At 32.8% G+C, this 21,395-nt stretch overlaps 1 long non-coding RNA gene across 2 annotated transcripts in view; it reads right to left on the reverse strand.

Moving 5' to 3' along the window:
• LOC136829367 (uncharacterized) overlaps nucleotides 1-21,395 on the reverse strand; it is a 521,509-nt gene that overhangs the window by 396,348 nt on the left and 103,766 nt on the right. For both annotated transcript variants that reach the window (XR_010850367.1, XR_010850366.1), the window contains exon 2: nucleotides 19,243-19,287. This is a non-coding gene — a long non-coding RNA (uncharacterized lncRNA). The remainder of the gene's footprint in view (nucleotides 1-19,242; nucleotides 19,288-21,395) is intronic.

Consider the following 21,395-nt stretch of genomic DNA (forward strand, 5'->3'; position numbering starts at 1 on the left):
TAAGACTCTTCCTTTCCACTACTTCTTCTGGATGTATTTTCACAAGTCATTCATTTTGATTGGTAATTTTATGCGGTTAATAACATCTGTGTTGCTAAAGTATTGCAATAAGACCTTGTCTTTGACAATCAGAAATAACAAACGTTCACACGTAGCTGAATCTGTCACTTATTTATAGATACTGGCCTGACTCTAGTAAGCTAGAAAACACTAAATATCTTTCTATAAATGATATATTTTAAATTAGCCCACTAATATTCTCGTAGTATCTAAATTATGTTAGAACGTTTCATTTTTACAGATAATACATTGTATATTAAATACAGTAACTGGAAAATTCAGGACATTGTGACCACTTGTGGGAATCTTTATTTTGTTAAATGTAACAATACTCATACTATTCTACTATGTAGTGAGTTATGTGTTGAATTACAAAAGTCTATTCTCCAAAAAAAATTTTATGCTTTCATCTCAGACAAACCGGAAATGATCTGATATGTTTTTAACCTTAAATTATCTTTACAGAACTCATCTTCGGTTCACTTTTTAATACCTTTATCAGACTTTTACATATAAATGCGAATAAAGGTAATTTCTGATCGCCTGGTGCTGTGATGTTCTTAATTATAGAAATTGTGGGCTTGAAATTAGTAATTACTTCTTTAATTACTGCCATCGCCAATTCAACTCTGCGTAATCTTTAAGCACAGGAGTTTTTTAATGGTAGTAATGAAATTATAGCTAAATGAAAAGGAAATGAAGCTATAATTTCATTACTACCATTAAAAAACTCCTGTGCTTAAAAATTACGCAGAGTTGAATTGGCGATGGCAGAAATTAAAAAAGTAATTACTAATTTCAAGCCCACACTTTCTATAATTAAGAACATCACAGCAACAGACGATCAGAAATTAACTTTACTCGCATTTATATGTAAAAGTCTGATAAGGATATTAAAAAGTGAACCAAAGATGAGTTCTGTAAAGAAAATCTAAGATTAAAAACATATCAGATCATTTTCGGTTTGTCTGAGATGAAGGCATAAAAATTTTTTTGGAGAACAGACTTTTGTAGTTCAACACATACCTCACTACATAGTAAATAGTATGAGTATTATTACATTTAACAAAATAGTGACGGACTAGTTTCCACTTTCCACAATTCCATAATTGGAAATTTAAATAAAAATAAACTAGACAAAATGACTGCAAGGAAGAGATTTTAACCATCATCAACACTTAGTCCCCCTTTAAAACTTGAGTTTACCAAAAATAATGAAAAGATAATATTGACGATCGATGTGCAGACGATGCAACGCATCACAGGAAAGGCTTCGAGTGGATGTACGTGAGACAGGTAATTTATCATAAGCACTGTCTGCTGACTATTTTCAAAATTCATAAAGATTTTCGTCTTCATGACAAACCTGTAAACCATAATTCATGAAATAAACCAAGTTTACCACATTTAATAATTAACAGTAAAATATCAACTCGAGCTCGTACCTGAATTGAAATTAAGTTGAAACAAACTGTATATTTGAGACAAAGGAAACTTATCTTTCTCTTAGCCTCCTGCAGAGAAAATTTCTCATGAACCACAAGTTTAAACTAAGTAGCCTAATTGCGAGTATAATAGCTTGCACAGGAAGGAAATGAAGTAAATGAAAGGTAAATTAAATCTCCTTCTGCTATTGCAGAACTTCTTCCAGCTCCTTGTTTATTCTTTCCTTCTCATTCTTTCCCTTCGGGGTCAGAGAAGCCAACGCTATTGTCTTTCACCACGAAAGTCTGTTTTCGTAAGGTCATGATATTTCATGCAGCTCTGCTCGTTTTTCTTTGGGTTTATATCGTAAGGGTTTAGATATATTACTTTCTTTGTACCTGTATCAGTGTCTGCTATGCTCCACTAACTAACTGAGTGTATAACTCACAGCAATTATTCCTTAATTACAGAGCCAAAAAATGTTGGTAGTGTAAAACTTCATTTTATATTGAAAGTCATTCAGTTCCGGCATGAATTTGGTTTTCATGGATGTATTTCTCTAGACGTATGAGCTTTCTCTGGAATTATATTTCTTCTTTTTTATTCACTTGCTTAATACGTGTTTCTGGTAAGCACATTCGGTTTCGAAGCACTCTCTCAGGTTAATGATGAGTAATCTAAGACAATTGGAACAAGAAAATGCCAGTGTAACTTATTTTTGGAGAAAACACCCTAGATGACAGAGGAGAAGAAGAGATCTCATTGCACACGAAGTATTATGATTATGAAAACACGAGCTCTGCATCAGAGTTAATTAAAATATCAGGATTTATAGCATCCGCTAATCCCTTCATAATTACATGCAACACTAATTAGACTGAAAAGATAGTGATGTCATATACCAGATCAAATAAATGAAAAGGAAAATTACTGGCATTATATATATATATATATATATATATATATATATATATATATATATATATATATATATATATATATATATATATATATATATATATATATATATATATATATATATATATATATATATATATATATATATATATATATATATATATATATATATATATATATATAAACAGGAATTGCAGGTTGTCAACGCGGTATTAATATGAAAAAATGAAGATCACAATTATTAACTAGGAAAACAGAATACAATTCTTTCTTACCCAATAATGAAAAATGAACTTTATACATAATGTGATTCTGAAAAATGCCACAACTTAAGCATGAGTTTAAGAAGGGAAAATTAATTACATATCAGTTCTGTGACAGTGAAAATACATACATATATATATATATATATATATATATATATATATATATATATATATATATATATATATATATATATATATATATATATATATGTGTGTGTGTGTGTGTGTGTACTTTACACACGAGCGTTGTGTACTTTACTTGCTCTTGATTTCACATGATAATGAAAAGCATACACTAGTTAATTAAAGCCCTCCTGGGCCTCTGTAGGCTCATAGGGCAGGCGCTGATCTCCTGTATGTTAAAATATAAATCATAGACAAAGATTAAACTCCACATTCGGTAATCCGAATAAACTATTATCTCGCATTAAGCGATGGTTTATTCTAACGGGGTGACCCCGTTAAGTCAACATCAACGGCGGGATTTAGACTATCAAAATTACCCACAATATTTTTTCCTGATACTGCCTTTTGATCTCTTCATAGCTAATTCAGTCAAATCCTGTATCCCCTGTATTATTTGGATTTTGGCTGCTTTGAATTCCCATTCCATTTTATTCTATTCCGCTGTATGAGATATAATGTAATGCAGACTTGTTTTTTTGTTTAGTAATTTTTCTTTGAAATGTTAAATGAGCAAATTTTAAATGAAACAGCTCCTTGGAAATATTTTTGTATGTTGCATCAAAAGTATGGGATGGTGTTAGGTAATAAAATGAAAATTGTAAAGTAAAACACACATTACGGAATAAGTAAAGTAAAAAAAAAAAAGAAAACTACACCAGTCTTAAAATTTTTTGTTGTTGTCACTTTATATATATATATATATATATATATATATATATATATATATATATATATATATATATATATATATACATACATATATAATGTATTTATATATATACATATATATACTGTATATATAGGTCTATTTGATATGAGAACAGAGAAAGGCTCAAAATTAATGATTACACTGAGGTTTCCGTTTGCTGAAAATTATTTTCTTCATTAATTTTTCACTGAGATGCCTTTGTCATTTCAGCTTCATTTTGAAGCCGAGTTTCCATGAGATCCTGCGTGAGCTGATTTTCCCATCGTGAACGCACAAATACATACAATACATATATATATATATATATATATATATATATATATATATATATATATATATATTTATATGTATATGTGTATATATACATTTATATATATGTGTATATATATATATATATATATATATATATATTTATATGTATATTTATAATTTATATATATATATATATATATATAAATATATATATATATATATATATATATATATATATATATATATATATATATATATATATATATCTATATATCTTCTTCTTCGTTTAACGTGCACTTTTCCCATTTTTCATATGGGGTAGCACGATGCCTTCTTTTGAAGGACTTTGATTTGGCGTTGGGGTAGGATATATTTATATATTTATAGATATATATAAATGAATACACGTATATATAAATATATGTATACATATGCATATATTTATATATATAATATATATTATATATATGTACATATATATACATATATGTATATATATATATATATATATATATATATATATATATATATATATATGTATATATATATATATATTGATACAACACACACACACACACACACACACACACACACACATATATATATATATATATATATATATATATATATATATATATATATATATATATATATATATATATATTAATGAGGATAATAATTTTCAGTAAACTGGAAGCTCAGTGTAATCAATTTCTGAGCCTCTCTCTGATCTCATATCAATCTTATTTGGCGATATCTTGACAAAGTTCATCTTAGGGCAATCGGTGAATGTTACTCCTGCCCCTTTCTTCGATATAATTATTCATCATATATATATATTTTTCATAAATGCTTTCAGAGTTGTCGTTTACGAGAATTTCATGGTTTAAAAGTAAATTCACCCTTTATTTCAAAGTTAACACACTAAATCACAAGCTTCTGTACATAATTACGAAATATACTCAAGGAAAATATATTTTGTGCTTTGCTTTTGGAACTGATAACTTTAATCTGACGTTAGGTTCTATATTCTTGAAATGAATAACTATTTTAAATAACAAAATTAAGCAGTAGCATAGTATCAGCCTAGCTGTAATACAAAAGCGTAACTACGAAGCAAGGCATTCCATTTAAATTCCTTCGAGTGAAAACGCCGTTTGTGTGAAATACATACACCAACAGCTATTGAAACTCACACGAGCATCACAGCGAGTATGTATAACGACTGTGAAAGCTCCCAACTTTGCCCGGCACATAAATATGAATTCTCACACGGTGCCTCTTGAGCCTGAACACTCCCGTGCGTAACTTTTGAGAAATAGACTTGAAAAAGTGTACAACAACAGAGAAATACATTCGCTCACTTCTCTAGTGCCGTTTCAACAATAGAGGCTTTTTCGTTAGGGAACCGTAGCGTTGGCCTTCGTCGATGTCGAAGCGCAAGACTGAATGGGAAAGGCAAACACTGGAATGGAAGACATTACTGGACAGAAAAGAGAGATGGAATGCATAAAGTTTGTTATGACGTAACGAATAAGGAATGGAATGGAATAAGGAGTTTAGGCCAGAGGCCAAGCACTGGGACCTATGAGGTCATTCAGCGCTGGAAAGGAAATTAAGAGTAGGTAGGTTTGAAAGGTGTAACAGGAGGAAAACTTCGCAGTTGCACTATGAAACAATTGTTAGGAGAAGGTGGATAGCAAGATGGAAGAAAAGAGAATATGAATGGAGGTAGAGTAAAAGGAATGAAAGGAGTGGCAGCTAGGGGCCGAAGGGACGCTGCAAAGAACCTTTTCAGTAATGCCTACAGCACAACCCATCAGGTGCAGTGACGCACTAACCCCCTACGGGGCGTAACGAATAAGGCAAGGAAATCTCTTTCCTATCGGCTTATTTTCTCCGTCGATTTGAAACATATCACAAATTGGACTTGCGTCGCTTGTATATTTGGCAGGCTTGAAGCGTAACGGTCTTATAATAAAACAAGTAAAAAATGCTCCGAAGTTTCTTCGGCGCAACTGAGTTTTCTGTACAGCATATAGTCAAGGCTACCGAAGACAGATCTATCTTTCAGTGGTCTGGGTATAATGCTGTATGAGAGCGCGGTCCATGAAACTTTAACCACGTCCCGGTGGTGGACTGGCCTATATCGTTGCCAGATGCACGATTATGGCTAACTTTAACCTTAAATAAAGTAAAACTACTGGGGCTAGACGGTTGCAATTTGGTATGTTTAATGATTGGAGGGCGGACATCAACATACCAATTTGCAGCCCACTAGCCTCAGTAATATTTTAAGATCTGAGGGCGGACAGAAAAAGTACGGACAGAAAAAGGTGCGGACGGACAGACAAAGTCGGCACAATAGTTTTCTTTTACAGAAAACTAAAAAGTAGATAAATAGCGCTGGAAGTATGTAAAAAAAACCAGTTAGACCAGGGATCTTATTGGTCTCGCATCATAACTACACAAACACCCACAGGCCTGAATTACGGATAATAACGAGAGAGAGGAGAGGGCTTTATGGAAAGCACACTAAAAATAAAAGTAATAGCTCATCTCAAGCCTTGCGATTGCAGCAGCACACCAGACATTGACATAAGCAGCTTCATGAATATTAATGAAGGGGGAGCTAGCTACAATGAATGCGAAAGCATCCAGAGACTTCACAGAACAAGACAGATCACAACATAGTGACAAGACCAGTTAGTGAATAATCAAGAACAATGCTCTCCAGTCACCAAAGGAACTAAACGCTTAACGCTGCAGATTTTAAAGGCAGCTGCTTAAATTGTGAAGACTATCCGCATCTTTGCTTCCAGAATTCACTTTTGAAATCAGAGTTATAGAAAGGTCACCTTTTCACACCGTTGGCCTGAGGAATAGTCTCCCTGAGGAGGTTGTGCAATTAGAGCCTCAAGGGCTCAAGCGAAGATGCATTATATTGCTATCCTAAAACAATTACCTTGTATTTTAAAAATTTACATTTATTTTTATCCTTATTCTTTTTATTTTTATCCTTATTCTTTGTAAGCTTAAATTTCAAGTCGTTGGCTCCTATAAGCTTGCTCCGTTTATCATAGGAGTGATTACTATATATATAGGCTTATATAATATATATATATATATATATATATAATATATATGGATAGATATATTTATATATTAATATATATACATATATATATTATAGGCTATATACATATATATATATTTTATATATATAATATATATACATATATATATTTATATATACATAATTTTATATATATATATATATATATATATATATATATATATATATATATATATATATATATATATATATATATATATATATATATATATATATATATATAACCTTCAACAAAATTTAAAGGTACAAGTCTTGAAGATAACCAAAAATTGAGAAATGTATTATCCCAGAAAGAGCGTTACAATAATCCACAATTTATTTGTTGAAGTGAAAATAAGCAGATTCAACACACAGCCAGCGAGGAGGAAGCAGGAAAGAAAGTGACTGACTGACAATTCAGCCGAGTTTGAGGGGAGTTCTGATCTGTGATCAAATTAAATTAAATGGTAAAAGACCTTGATTGAAAGCAAAAGCTATTGTTTCGTGGGGAATTTTCTAAACTCGACAGGGGATTCAGCCACTTATTTTCCTAAATGTAAAATGAGTACGAAATGCATTTAATATTTTACCCTTTAGCTGACTGAACCTTTCATTAGATAAAATACTTTTTCCTATTATTCAACAGTGACGGAGATTAAAATTACACTTACAATCAAAGACAGATTAAAAATGTATAAAAATTCATGTGGAAACTTTCTTTGCAGATAACATTCAGCCTGGGTTATTTACGTAACATTGTACATAATATAAAAAAAAAAAAGATAACCGTTAACAATTAAATAAAAGACACTTGACTGTATATCATCTGTAGAGATGGAAGCGGTATGGGAATATGTATTGAAATCACTTGAACGCTGTTACAGGAAATGTTTTCCCAATAGGGTAAGGTTCGCTGTGTGCACTGGCGAAGATTTTGTAACTATTCGCAAAATGTAAAACAGAAACAGAATAGGATATATAACAGCTCTTGATTTAGTTATGCCTTCCAGTTTCGATTCTGTTTACCTTTCAGTTTCTGAACATTTACAGGGCTGTCATAATCTTTGTTTTAGTATCTCATAATTATTTTCTTAGATATTAGCAAAATCCCTACTATTTACCGCAAGGTGTGATTTTGCTTTTAACGTCTAATTACATGAAAGGTTTTAATGAGGTACTGTTAACTACTGTTAATGTACTCATAGAAGAATCCGTAAAAGACATGCAAGCAATTTTTATAAGAAAAATGCTTTCGTGAATATCAAGGGCAAGGAGAATGTCAATGTACGGAAGCGGAAGATAATTTCATTATCAACATGTAGAGGAGACATATTAAATTGAATTTATAACGTAACTGTCCTTTTTCTTTTAAGGAAGACTGTCTCCATTATTAGTTCCCCAATGCTCATTGATTTTTACTTAATTTTGATGACAACAACACCAGATTACAAAAAGATGAAGATTTTTGACAGGTTTGTAAATATACTTCCCAGTGGACAATGTTAATTTTGCTGAGAAGTTTCAGTTCAATGATTTTACTTTTTATTATAAAAAAAGGATATGCTGACAATGTGGTAACAACCAAAGCATTAACAGCCATGTCAAGTGTAGGGAAATGAAGTGACCAAAAATAACTACAACACAAAGGCAAATATGTACTGTTTAATTATGTCACATAATACAAACATACCCAGATTAATGCCAATCACAACTGGAGTTATCGAAGACATGCATTGAAATAAGGGGCTTTCAATTCAGTTTCCAGAGGTTTCTGTTTAATCTGAGGCTATGTGCAATCAATGCAAGGTTTTGTTGTTCAAATCTCTTGGTTAGTTCCTTCAATAGATCTCTCTGTGAGCTTATATATTACATGGCATGCAATTGAATTCGCTATCGATAGCCGACTCCTGTTAACGAATATCCAGTTAACTGGGGATTGTCTCTAGTAGAGTAATAACAGTTATTACCTCATGAAGTTAGCTGACGTGTGCCAAATACTTAGCATTAATATCTTGGTATCTATTAAAAAGTACACATACACACACACACACGCACATTATATATATATATATATATATATATATATATATATATATATATATATATATATATATATATATATATATATATATATATATATATATATATATATATATATATATATGTAGAATCTACTGGTCACTTTTACCAGACACATGTAATTCTAATAGCCACAATGCCCTCTTAACTTCTCGAATTCTTCGCGCTTTTTTGGATATGCTTGTAACTACGAAGCCGTGACATCCAAGCACAAGAAATTGAAGAGACTTGTGATTTTGTTTATTAGCTGAAGCCACTGGGAAAGTTCAAAATGAAACGACAGAGTGCCAAGTACTTTCGTGTATTTTTAACACATCTTTGTGCCCCGAAGATATGTTAAACATACACGAAAGTACTTGGCACTCTGTCGCACTTTGTCGGCTTCATTAATATGTATATGTATATGAAGTTTCCCATATATATTATAATATAATATGTATATGTATATATATATATATATATAAGTGTGTGTGTGTATGTATATATATATATATATATATATATATATATATATGTATATATATGTGTGTGTATATATATATATATATATATATAAAACTTACACACGTGTGTGTATCTGTGTACGTACGAATGTATATATGTTTGTATGAGGCCGGCTCTAAAAAAATCAGTACCAAATTCAACTTCAACTGCTGAATTGTGATGCTGAATATTGACTATAAGGTAAACCTGCACAGAAGACGAGCAGCAGCATATTGAAATCCCTACACTCCATTCACCTCTATTGCTCTTCTTGGATATTATAGCCCGTTCTTACCAGGTATCTTATATAACGTCACTTTCCACGTTCTATGTCCTCCTCTTTTCTTAATAGGAGTTCTACACTCTTCACCAGCTTATCTTCCTCCATTCTCTCTACATGACTAATCCATCTTAAATCTCACCTCTTCTTATATGTATCTTCTCATTTCTTAACCTTTCAATTCTATATAAGAAATTCAAGTTAATACTTTAAATTCAAGTTAATAGCTTTAACTGTTGAAGTTTGGATGTTGTACACTATACAACATCCAAACCTCATTTGCATAAAGGAGTATTTGCTCAACAATCTCTTCATATATTCCCATCTTGTTGGCATTTCTGTCAAGAACCCCCATAAAGCAAGAGAACTTACGTATTATGAAGTTTGGGAAGAAGCCGAAAAGAACCTGGCAAGCTTCTTTCAGGGAGTAAAGGGACCCAACCCTATCAGGATTAACAACGAAAATGTTTCACAAGATTGACAGGATACAGACTTTAATTCTAGTGTTAGATTATTTCGCTTGTTAGTGCCGACTCACTCAGCGAACAACAAAAACTTGTCAAGCATATTGCGATCACCAGTCACATGCTTGACTTTACTGTCAAGTTCTTGTAAGTTCTACGACCAGTTAATCAGATGTCAGTTACTATTATGCGTACGATCTACGAATACACGGCAGGTATAATCAAGATGAATATCTGTGGAGGACTTGGTACAGTTTTAAAAGGGAATTTGGAAATACTTTTTACTGGTACACCAGACAAAGGGTGGCCGTTAGTGGTTCTGTGTTCAGGGTACAGGCCTGTATTTTCTAACCACGTAAAAAAAAACCTGATTAGACTATTTCCTTACCTTAAAATAAGGACATCTATTTTTAGAGGACGGTGTCAGGTAACAGGTCTAGTTGGACATACGTTAACGTAATAGAATTATTTATGCTATACTCGTATTTGGCTCTAATATGGGCATTTGTAAGTGGATGAGGTTAATATATTAACAAGCTAAAGTTTCATTTCTGTTAAATATTATGGTTGATAGTGAGAGGTTATAACATGAAAATGTTCCTAAAAGGAACACTTTAAATAGATAGATAAACAGAGAGGACGAGGACGTAAATAACTGGTTTGCTTGTTCTTATAAAAAAAAAAAAAGTTTCCAGGAACAGAGGTAGCTTCAGACAAAAACAAGATTATTTTCATTCCCATTGCTTTCCCTCTTGGATGGGCAAAGGCTGAATGAAACTCGTTGAGGAAAATATAATTCATATCTTCAAAATATAGGAAACAGTTTTTGACTAGTTTAAATTTTTACTAACTATAGGCGTTTTCTCTCCTTGTAACGCTCACATTGGAGAAAGTGTCCGTACAAAAAGCTGATGGTTAACTAGTTGGGAAACAATCATACACACTTATCACATAATTAGCACCAGAGTGAAGGCATGTACCGTAGGTGAAATGACATCTCTTTTTTAATCAAAACATTTATATATATTACCTACATTATCCTGTTAATTTTTAGTAAATCCGACCTACAACACTACGGACAATGAAAACTCCAGCCATACAAAGAGTTTCCATTTGAAAGACTGTTTGCACTTATTCAAAAAATCTTCTCGAGGAATTGCCTCCACCCAAGTGCGTCTTTGTTGTCCTATTTAAATAGTCCACTCACATGAATCATATTTTTTCCATAATATTTTCGAAAATTCTAGCTTTGTCTTTGTAAAGTTATCTAATATTACAGCCTTTCCAGTTAATCTGTACATCATTCCTTCTGGAATCCTAGTACTACCTGTAACAGTTAATACATTTACCAAGTTTAATCTAGCAGCCCACTTCTTCATTAACGGATTAGCGTCGTTCATTGTAAAATCATCAGTCATTTCAACGAAAAAAGGTTATACAATAATAACAGACCTTTTTAACTATCAGCTTAGTTTTGGGCATATTTTCTGCTTGGACTGTTACCTCATTACGTGACTACTTGTTGCATACGACATCCATTTCTTGTACGGACCATACTGAGTTATGAACAATGTAGATACATTCTTTTCCCTTCCTTCAGACAATGACCACTGGGGTGTACAGTAAAGTGGTCTGTCGTTGTAATGATTCTATACTTTATCTTTGGCTGACATTCAGGGTTATAAGAGAATGACAGACCATCTAAAACATGCGACTTCAAAACGTATGATATCGATGAACAATAACTCCTCGTTACTCTAGAATTCTAAATCAATACTTTGCGTAACCAGTAATAGCGCAACATAATTAAGCGAGGTTACTATTTTAGTAGCTGTGTAAAGCAAAAAACACATTTGTGCCATACATAATTTTTCTAAATCTATAATTACTCCATTAATATATTCTGTTATTTAGAAATTATTATAATTTATTCTATTCTTACAAGATCTTTGAAGGCTATCTTCATCAAAAACGTGTAATGCTAACATTCACATTAAGAGCTCATGTTTTGCATCCTAAAAGGGTTAAACATTATTGTAAGGACGTGGGAAAAATTTTTTCACGTCAAAGGTTAAGTTAATTTTCCTAAATATTAGTTCATATTAACGATTATGTTATTAAATCTTTCCACTCAAACATAAAAGTTGGTAATGGATAAAGCATTTCAGACTCTTTTCATCTACAAGGAAATTTGTGTACAAAAAATATATTTCGTTCTTCTGAAACGACAATATCCTCGACAAAAAATATTTCGTAGAAATTTTTATTAATAGCTTCAAAACAGAACAGAAAAGTTTTTTTTTTTGGTGCAGCGGTTCGATATACCAACATAAATATCTTTTTCCCAAAATCGTTCAATTTTTCGCATGTAAAAAAAATCTGCTTCAGTCGTTTCGAGTTTTTATCGTGAAAATTACAGAATATACCAACAGAGTATCTAAAGCAGAGTCAGCTAATTATCTCAAAATATTAGTCAAGATGTAGTGCAATCACGATTATCTTATCAGTCTTGCTAACTTACAGATTCAATGTCCAACTATAATTACCAATATTCCAACTTATCTACATCCTGAATGACATTAAAGCTTCCGTTTTCGCAGAGAGACGGACTTTCGTCTGTCCACTTTAACCAACCTCCAGTGGAAGCCTCTTTTAATTCCCTTCACGACACATCCATTCATATGCAGATGACCTCTAATTTAAGTGAATTCTGCATTCTGCATATTCCTTGTTTAAGGATTACTTTCAAACTCGGCTCATTTTCGGCATATCAATTTAATTCACTCTAATGTTTTCAAGACATGGCAGTTGCCATTTTTCAAGTTAATATATATTCTGATTGTCCAGTAATACATGAAAAATTTGAAATAGCCTCTTGAAATAAATCAGCATACTATATAAAGAAGCAGGTGTCAAGACATAGGTAAATAATCACATCAATCAGTGTTGAAGACTGCGTATAATAATTCTTTTCTGAGCAACTATTTACAATTCACGTAATATTTCAGTGTAACTGAATGGAACATTCCTCTCAATTGGGAAAACAACTATATAAAGGATTCTCTGCTTATGTAAATGAAGTTCAATTGATCTTATCACTGATCCAGCTTTGGATAAAAAGGCGAATTTACCAACAGTGTTTTCCTTTTCACTGATCATAAATTTCTTGGTTATTGTTCGCAAGAGTTTTATGAGTACAACTGATTCCACCTTCTCGGTTGCGTTGCTGAGCCCAGTATTTTATCAGTTTATAGAACTCGGACTTCTGTCTTCTTAGTTAACGAAATCCTGGTTAAGCCTTGCACTCCTGAAGTTGTTACAGGAATTCTTATTTGATTATAAATCCTAATTTAATTTCATTTGATAGTACTGTACTTAAGCATTTGTTATTATTGAATGGATTCTTGCCTTCGACCTAGTTCTTCGTTGAACGAGTCGGTAGAGTTCTCGGCTAGCACTTTGCTAGGCCCGAGTTCGAGTCTCCGACCGGCCAATGAAGAATTAGAGGAATTTATTTCTGGTGATAGAAATTCATTTCTCGCTATAACGCGGTTCGGATTACACGATAAGCTGTAGGTCTCGTTGCTAGGTAATCAACTGGTCCTTAGCCACGTAGAATAAGTCTAATCCTTCGGACCAGCACTAGGAGAGCTGTTAATCAGCTCAGTGGTCTGGTTAAACTAAGGTATATTTACTTTTTCTTGCCTTCGACACATTTTGCATCCTTTTAAAACATCTATATTCTTTCTTGCATAAATTGTAACATTAAAAGAAATGTGAAAATTTTAACATTAATTTAAACTCTCTTTATATATCTTCCAGTATCTTCGGAATCATTTTTTATTGTCACTTTTCTTGGGCGACGGGAGACACATTCCATTCCCTCGTGTTTGTTCTCCTAACTACACGGGTAAAGAAAACTTTGACCCGACAATTAGCTAACAACCATAAAGGGAAAAACCTTAATGAGAGTTCCTCCTTCAATTTGTTTTAACGAGAGAGAGAGAGAGAGAGAGAGAGAGAGAGAGAGAGAGAGAGAGAGAGAGAGAGAGAGAGAGAGAGAGAGAGAGAGAGAGAGAGAGAGAGAGAGACGAAGCTGTTCCTTCATAAATAAATCAGAATTCTATGTTTTATGGAGCTATGTCAACCTCGTTGTTTTATCACTCTTTGGGAAGTTAATGTAGTTAGGCCTATCATTTTATTCCTGTGTGGTTTGGCGTTCAGAGGCTATATTACAGATTAGCCTTTATTTACGTTTAGCTTCATGTAGAATGTATAGCTTTCTGTTGCTAAAAGTACTGTTATGCAATGAGATTTCATGATCTTCTCTAACCTTCTAAGGTATTTGTTTTTTATGCTATACTTAACTTTTCTACGTTAACGAATACCCTTATTATCCGTCTAATAATTGTTAGGTTTTACCTACGCCCCATACAAACACGTATGTGAACCGAATAACAAACATACGATATTTATAAAATCTTTTCCCTACGGAGGAGCTGGATATTGGTGTGATATACACAACATATTCTTATAAGGTTAAGGCCTACTCTAGCCTGTCAAGGGAGATATATTTCCCATAACCCGAACCCTTCCGGGAAATTTATAAGGTTTCATCACTTTATCTTAGGGAGAAATTCCTTTGTTGACTTTATAGCCTATCCATATCGCGGGCGCTATACCATGGCTTTGGGGTCCCATAATTTTTGGGTTATGGAAATTCAGCATCAGTTCTTTCTCCGCAGTATGAAGTCGCGGATTACAGTTTAGGTTTTATACGTAGTAGCTGTAATCAGTAACTTTCACAGAAAATTCTACGTTTTGTTAACAACAGTCATCGTCAAAGTACACACATTTGCACTGGCGAAAACGTGTAGAATATTACGGTCATGAAAGGAAGATGAAGCTCCTCTCAGTCATAATTCCTTTTGGGTGCAGGTTGTTCCTGGGGTAATGTTATCTAGATATTAAACGATATTTGTGGCGTAATATTTGTTTATATAAAAGCCACGGTGTATTTGAATATATATATATATATATATATATATATATATATATATATATATATATATATATATATAACATATATATATATATATATATATATATATATATATATATATATATATATATATATATATATATATATATATATATATATATATATATATTATATATATATATATGTATATATATATATATATATATATATATATATATATATATATATATATATATATATATATATATATATATATATATATATATATATATATATATATATATATATATATATATATATATATATATATATATATATATATATATATATATATATATATATATATATATATATACACACACACTCACACACACATACATAATATATATGTATATATATTATATATATTTATAGTATATATATATATATATATATATATATATATATATATATATATATATATATATATATATATATTATATTTATAAATATATGTGTGTGTGTGTACACCAAGAACTGAATAATTTAAGGCAAAAATCTATGTAAATTCTGCTATTCCGAATGTATGTTATTCTATTTTAATTAGCCTATAACAAAAAGGTATATTTTCTAGTTCGTTTAATTTTGCTAATGAAATCTTCCCTCAACTGCAAAACCATATACAAACGTTTAATTTTTCCTGTTGGTTTTTCGTAAGTCCTAATACCTATATGGCAATTGAGCTTTATTCTGGGTCCCTCCTCGCAACAGACAAAAAACCTTGATCAGTTGCATTAAATGGCCGGTCCGACAATTGTATTGAACTTTTATCTCTGTTCCCCTCTGCCTTTAAGCTCATTCACTCCATTAAAGGACTTAGTGAGGCAATGTTAAAAGTTTTATGTTCCTCGTTGCTTTACAGCATCAGGGGATATATATATGTGTGTATATATATACACACACACAATATATATATATATATATATATATATGTGTATATATATATATATATATATATATATATGTGTATATATATATATATATATATATATATATATATATATATATATATATATATATATATATATATATATATATATATATATATATATATATATATATATATATATTCTGTGCTTATGGGTGTCTGAGAAAAGGAGTTTCATAGATGATGCTTCATAATTAATGGTTTATTGTACACATTACTCCCGTTTATTGTAAATAAGGATATGTTTGTCGAAAGATAAGCCGGTATTGAAACTAAGATAGGCTACATCAGCGTTAGAATGAATTTGTAGTCGATGATTACTCAACATGAAGTCAAGATATTTGGTGCTTTACGTATTCTCACTTGTACCGTATGATTACAATCTAAGAACAAGAAAAAACTAGAAAAAATGCGCCGAAGTTTCTTCGGCGCAATCGAGTTAACTGGCAATCGAGTTAACTGTACAGCGTATAATGCTGTATGAAATTCTCAGCCACGTCACATGAAACTCTCAGCCGCGGCCCATGAAACTTTTACCCACGGCCCGGTGGTGGGTGTTGTTGGCACCTATAGTGGTGCCAGACGCACGATCATGGCGAAATTTAACCTTAAATAAAATAAAAACTACTGAGGCTACAGGGCTGCAATTCGGTATGTTTGATGATTGGAGGGTGGATGATCAACATACCAATTTGCAGCCCTCTAACCTCACAGGTGTTCTGTCATCTTCAAAGGAATCTCTAGAATTGGCCCACAATATTTTCTCTATTTGTCAGAATTGGATCAGAAACTGTAAAGTTTATTCAGTAAAGGACTTTCTCCACCTTTTTGCCTCGGTACAAAAATCTATTCACTGTAAGGCAACTGATTCAGAAAGGCAAGAACAAGCTGATGACTTGTTCTTGCCTTTCTGAATCAGTTGCCTTACAGTGAATAGGTTTTTGTGCCGGGGCAAAAAGATGGAAAGTCCTTTACTGAAGAAACTTGACAACTTCTGATCCCATTCTGCCTAATAAAGAAAATATTATGGGCCAATTCTAGAGATTCTTGTTGGTGTGGGGCCATCAAAAACTCAAGTGGTGAAGCAGCCTTACGGTGAATAAGATTTTGTACTGAGGCATAAAGATGAAGTGTCCTTAACTGAATAAACTTTACAGTTTCTGACCCAATTCTGACTAATGAAAAAAATACTATGGGCCAATTCTACAGATTCTTTTATGGGGGTGGCCATAAAAAATATGTGGTGAAGATGACAGAACACCTGTGAGAGTTAACAGAAGAATGACGTCATTGTGAAAGTATGTGCAGAGTAATAGAGTTGGGGGAAAAGAATCTAGCAATTGAAAAAATTAAGAACTGGATGCGGGGAGGATTAAGAAATTCAGTAAAAGTTGTCACGCTGCATTTAGTTCGTATCAAACGAAAAATAAAAGACTGTTATACTAGTTTCTTTAAAAAACAAGAAAAAGTTAACAAGGCGTATTTTTTCACTGTATAATCTGCAAGTCTTAGAGGTAACATAACTAATGTACAACAATTTAGTAAAAAATAAATAATGAAGTAAAATGATAACAAATTATAAAATTTGCAAATCTCAGTAGTAAAACAATGTACACGTTTCGTATCACAAACACACGAAAACACACCCACACAACTTGCAAAGCCTGGAAATCTCAGCAGTAACACAACCAATGTACAACAGTTTCGTAAAAAAAAAAATTATAAAACCTGCTAATCTCAGCAGTAACACAACCAATGTACAACAGTTTCATTAAAAAACACCCATTCGAACACACAACTTATAAAACCTACTCATATCAATAGTGACGCAACCGATGAACACAGTTTCTTGAAAAAAAAACGGGAAAAAAATTCAACAGCGTATTTAATTTAAAAAAAAAAATGCTTTCAATCACAAGCAAACCAGTCATACTTATCGACTTTCCAATCTGGATACGTGACACCCGTACTAAAGGTTCTCTTGATTATTACCTACGACAACTGAACCATTCTTACTCAGGCTTTACCTGAGGCTATGATGTGTAATCCCCAATTATAGAGTATTGGGATTCCTTTTCTGGGGTATTTTCAAAACTAATCTGTTACAAAGTAATCTCCAATTGAAGAGTAATAAGATTAAGTTTTGGGGCACTTACAAACTAATCTATGTTGCAAAGTAATCTCCAATTGTAGAGTAATGGGATTTCTTTTCTTGGGTATTTTCAAAACTGACCTGCGTTGCAAAGTAACCTCCAATTGCAGATTAATGTGATTCCTTTTTTGGGGCATTTTCAAAACTAATCTGTGTTGCAGAGTAACCTCCAATTGTAGAGTATTGGGATTCCTTTTTCGGGGCATTTTCAAAACTAAAACTAATGTGTTGCAGAGCAATCTCCAAATACCAAAATATTCAAAAATGACCAAACAGTAATCTCCAACTTTAGAGTAATCTCAAAATACCAAACTATTGAACCACGAAGTTTCCGAGACTCAAAAAATTAACGTTTTTACATAAACGTTGACGCTAAAACCAGCGTACGAATCTGACCAAACAAGCACAAAGAGAAACCTATGCATAATATTATGGGCATCCATATGTAATGGTACCTCCTGACACCTGACCTTCAAATCTATGGGAAAGGGAAAGGGGTTGAAGCCTACCATAAAACGACGGAAATTGCTCTAAGGTAGAGATCCCCACCTTCCAAAAATAATGAATAATTTACCTGGTGAAAGTGAAACAGCGGACAATGGATAATGAAAAATGGTGCGTACATTATTGGACGAGGAAGTGAGGGGTTGAATAATGAAACACTAATGATTCGTGTAATCACTGGATGAGGCTAAAGAGTGAATAATATAACCACGGGTTCTCTTCTATCCCACACCAAGGCTGAGATGAGATGTATGAAAATGTATGATGAATTATTATATATTTTATATATTTTCAATTCCGAACCGTTTCGCCGATCGAGGTCAAACTATTGTTACGAGAATTGCTAAATTTTAAGGGGTATGTTAAACTTTCCTACTCACCAACACTAGATGACATCTCTTCACTGTTGACGAGGGTACAGAATTCTGAAAGAAAAATGGAAGTCATTAAGTATTTACTGTATACCTAAAAAATACATGGTTTTATTATATTACAGTTTTATAATTGTACACACACAAAGACACACATACAAATATATGCATGTCCCCTTTAAAGTAATCCCCCCCAGAGTTAATGCACTTCTGCATTCGTGTCTGCCACCCACGGAAGCACTCGGCAAAGTCCTCATCTTTCAGGCCCCTTAGCTCCCTCGTCACAGTGGCCTTGATCTTCTACAGAGGCGAAATGGGTTCCTCTGAGCACAGTCCTCAGCCTGGGGAAGAGTCAGAAGTCACACGGTGCCAGACCTGGTGAATAAGGAGGATGGTCAAGAACTGCGATCTGTTTGTTGGCCAAGAGCTGCCTCACACTAAACGCGGTGTGTGTGTGCTGGTGTGTTGTCGTGGTGAAGCAGCCATGAATTGTCTCTCCACAGAGCCTGTCTCCTGCGCTGCACCCGGTCATGGAGGCAACTGAGGACCTGCTGGTAGAAGTGCTGGTTGACTGTCTGACCCTGAAGTACGAACTCATGATGGACCACTCCCTTCTGGTCGAAGAATGCGGTCAGCATGACCTTGATCTTTGATTTGGACATACGAGCTTGGGTCTGGGTGAAGTTGGGGTCTTCCACTGCAAGCTCTGTCTCTTGGTTTCTGGGTGGTACTGTACGACCCAGGTCTCGTCTCCTGTGATGACCTGGCCAAGGAACTCCAGATCGTCCCCAATTGACTCCAGCAAGTCACAACAAACACTGACCTGGTGCTCCTTCCGGTCGTCCTACAAAAGCTTGGGCACCATCCTGGCGCACACCTTCTGCATTCCCAGCTCCTTCAACAAGGTCCTCAATGACTCCCTGTTCGAGCTGAGCTCCTCTGATATCGGCACCGTCAATCTGCTATCGCTCCGCATCAGCTGTTGCATTTTGTCAACGTTCTCAGCAGTCTTCATTGAGGAAGTTTTTCTTGACTTGAGGTCATCCTCCACCTCCTCGCTCCCAATCGTGAAGCGTTTGTGCCACTCAAAGACTCTCGGCCAGGACATTGCATCTTCTTCATAAGCTTCTTCGAGAAGTTTGAGACACTTGGTTGGGGCCTTCCCAACTTATCCGGGAATTTCAAATTGATTCTCTGCTCCATGTTTGCGCCACCCCCAGTTGATTGGCAAGGTGTAACAGCAATGTGATACACAACAGCAAAATACTGGTGAGATGTTGCGCAACACAGTGACATAAGAGGTTAGCCAACTGGCATTGAGGCGTAAGCGTGGCCTCCACAGTCTCGTTTCTTTATTGTCACACCTCATTTATATATATATATATATATATATATATATATATATATATATATATATATATATATATATATATATATATATATATATATATATATATATATATATATACTATATATATATATATATATATATATATATATATATATATATAAATATATATATAATATATGTAAATAGATATATATATATATAAATATAAATATATATGTATATATGTAAATAGATATATATATATATATATATATATATATATATATTTATATTATATAGTATAGTATATATATTTATATATATATATATATATATATATATATATATATATATATATATATATATATATATATTAATTCAATTTTTGTGATAATTAAATTTTTTTGTGATAATTCACTGGGTTTTATTAAAAGAAGTGGAATAATATTACACCAGGATGTGACTTAATAACAAAAGACCACAGACACGATTTCAATTCAGCTATGGATAATGTAACTTTCTGTCTAGCAATTTGTTGAACAGGATTAAAAATTAGATGTCGCACTAGATACATAAGCGTTAAATTGCAGGCCACACAATCTTTACACTTCATAAAATCCAGTTGAATAACGAGAAACCAGTCATTAATCCACTCGGGAAAAAATACGTATAAAATACAAGTTTTTTTAACCAGAAACATGGAGCTTTCTAGTGAGACTATTTTCTTAGCTGATTTGCATGAACACTCATGACGTGATAAGCTTTTTCAGAAGAGCTTCGTGAAACTGTGAAGAACACTTACTCTACTTATATTAAAATTAACCTTTGCAGA

Source organism: Macrobrachium rosenbergii, chromosome 44 (genome assembly GCF_040412425.1).
Source record: "Macrobrachium rosenbergii isolate ZJJX-2024 chromosome 44, ASM4041242v1, whole genome shotgun sequence".
In the NCBI taxonomy this organism is placed as follows: Eukaryota; Metazoa; Arthropoda; class Malacostraca; order Decapoda; family Palaemonidae; genus Macrobrachium; species Macrobrachium rosenbergii.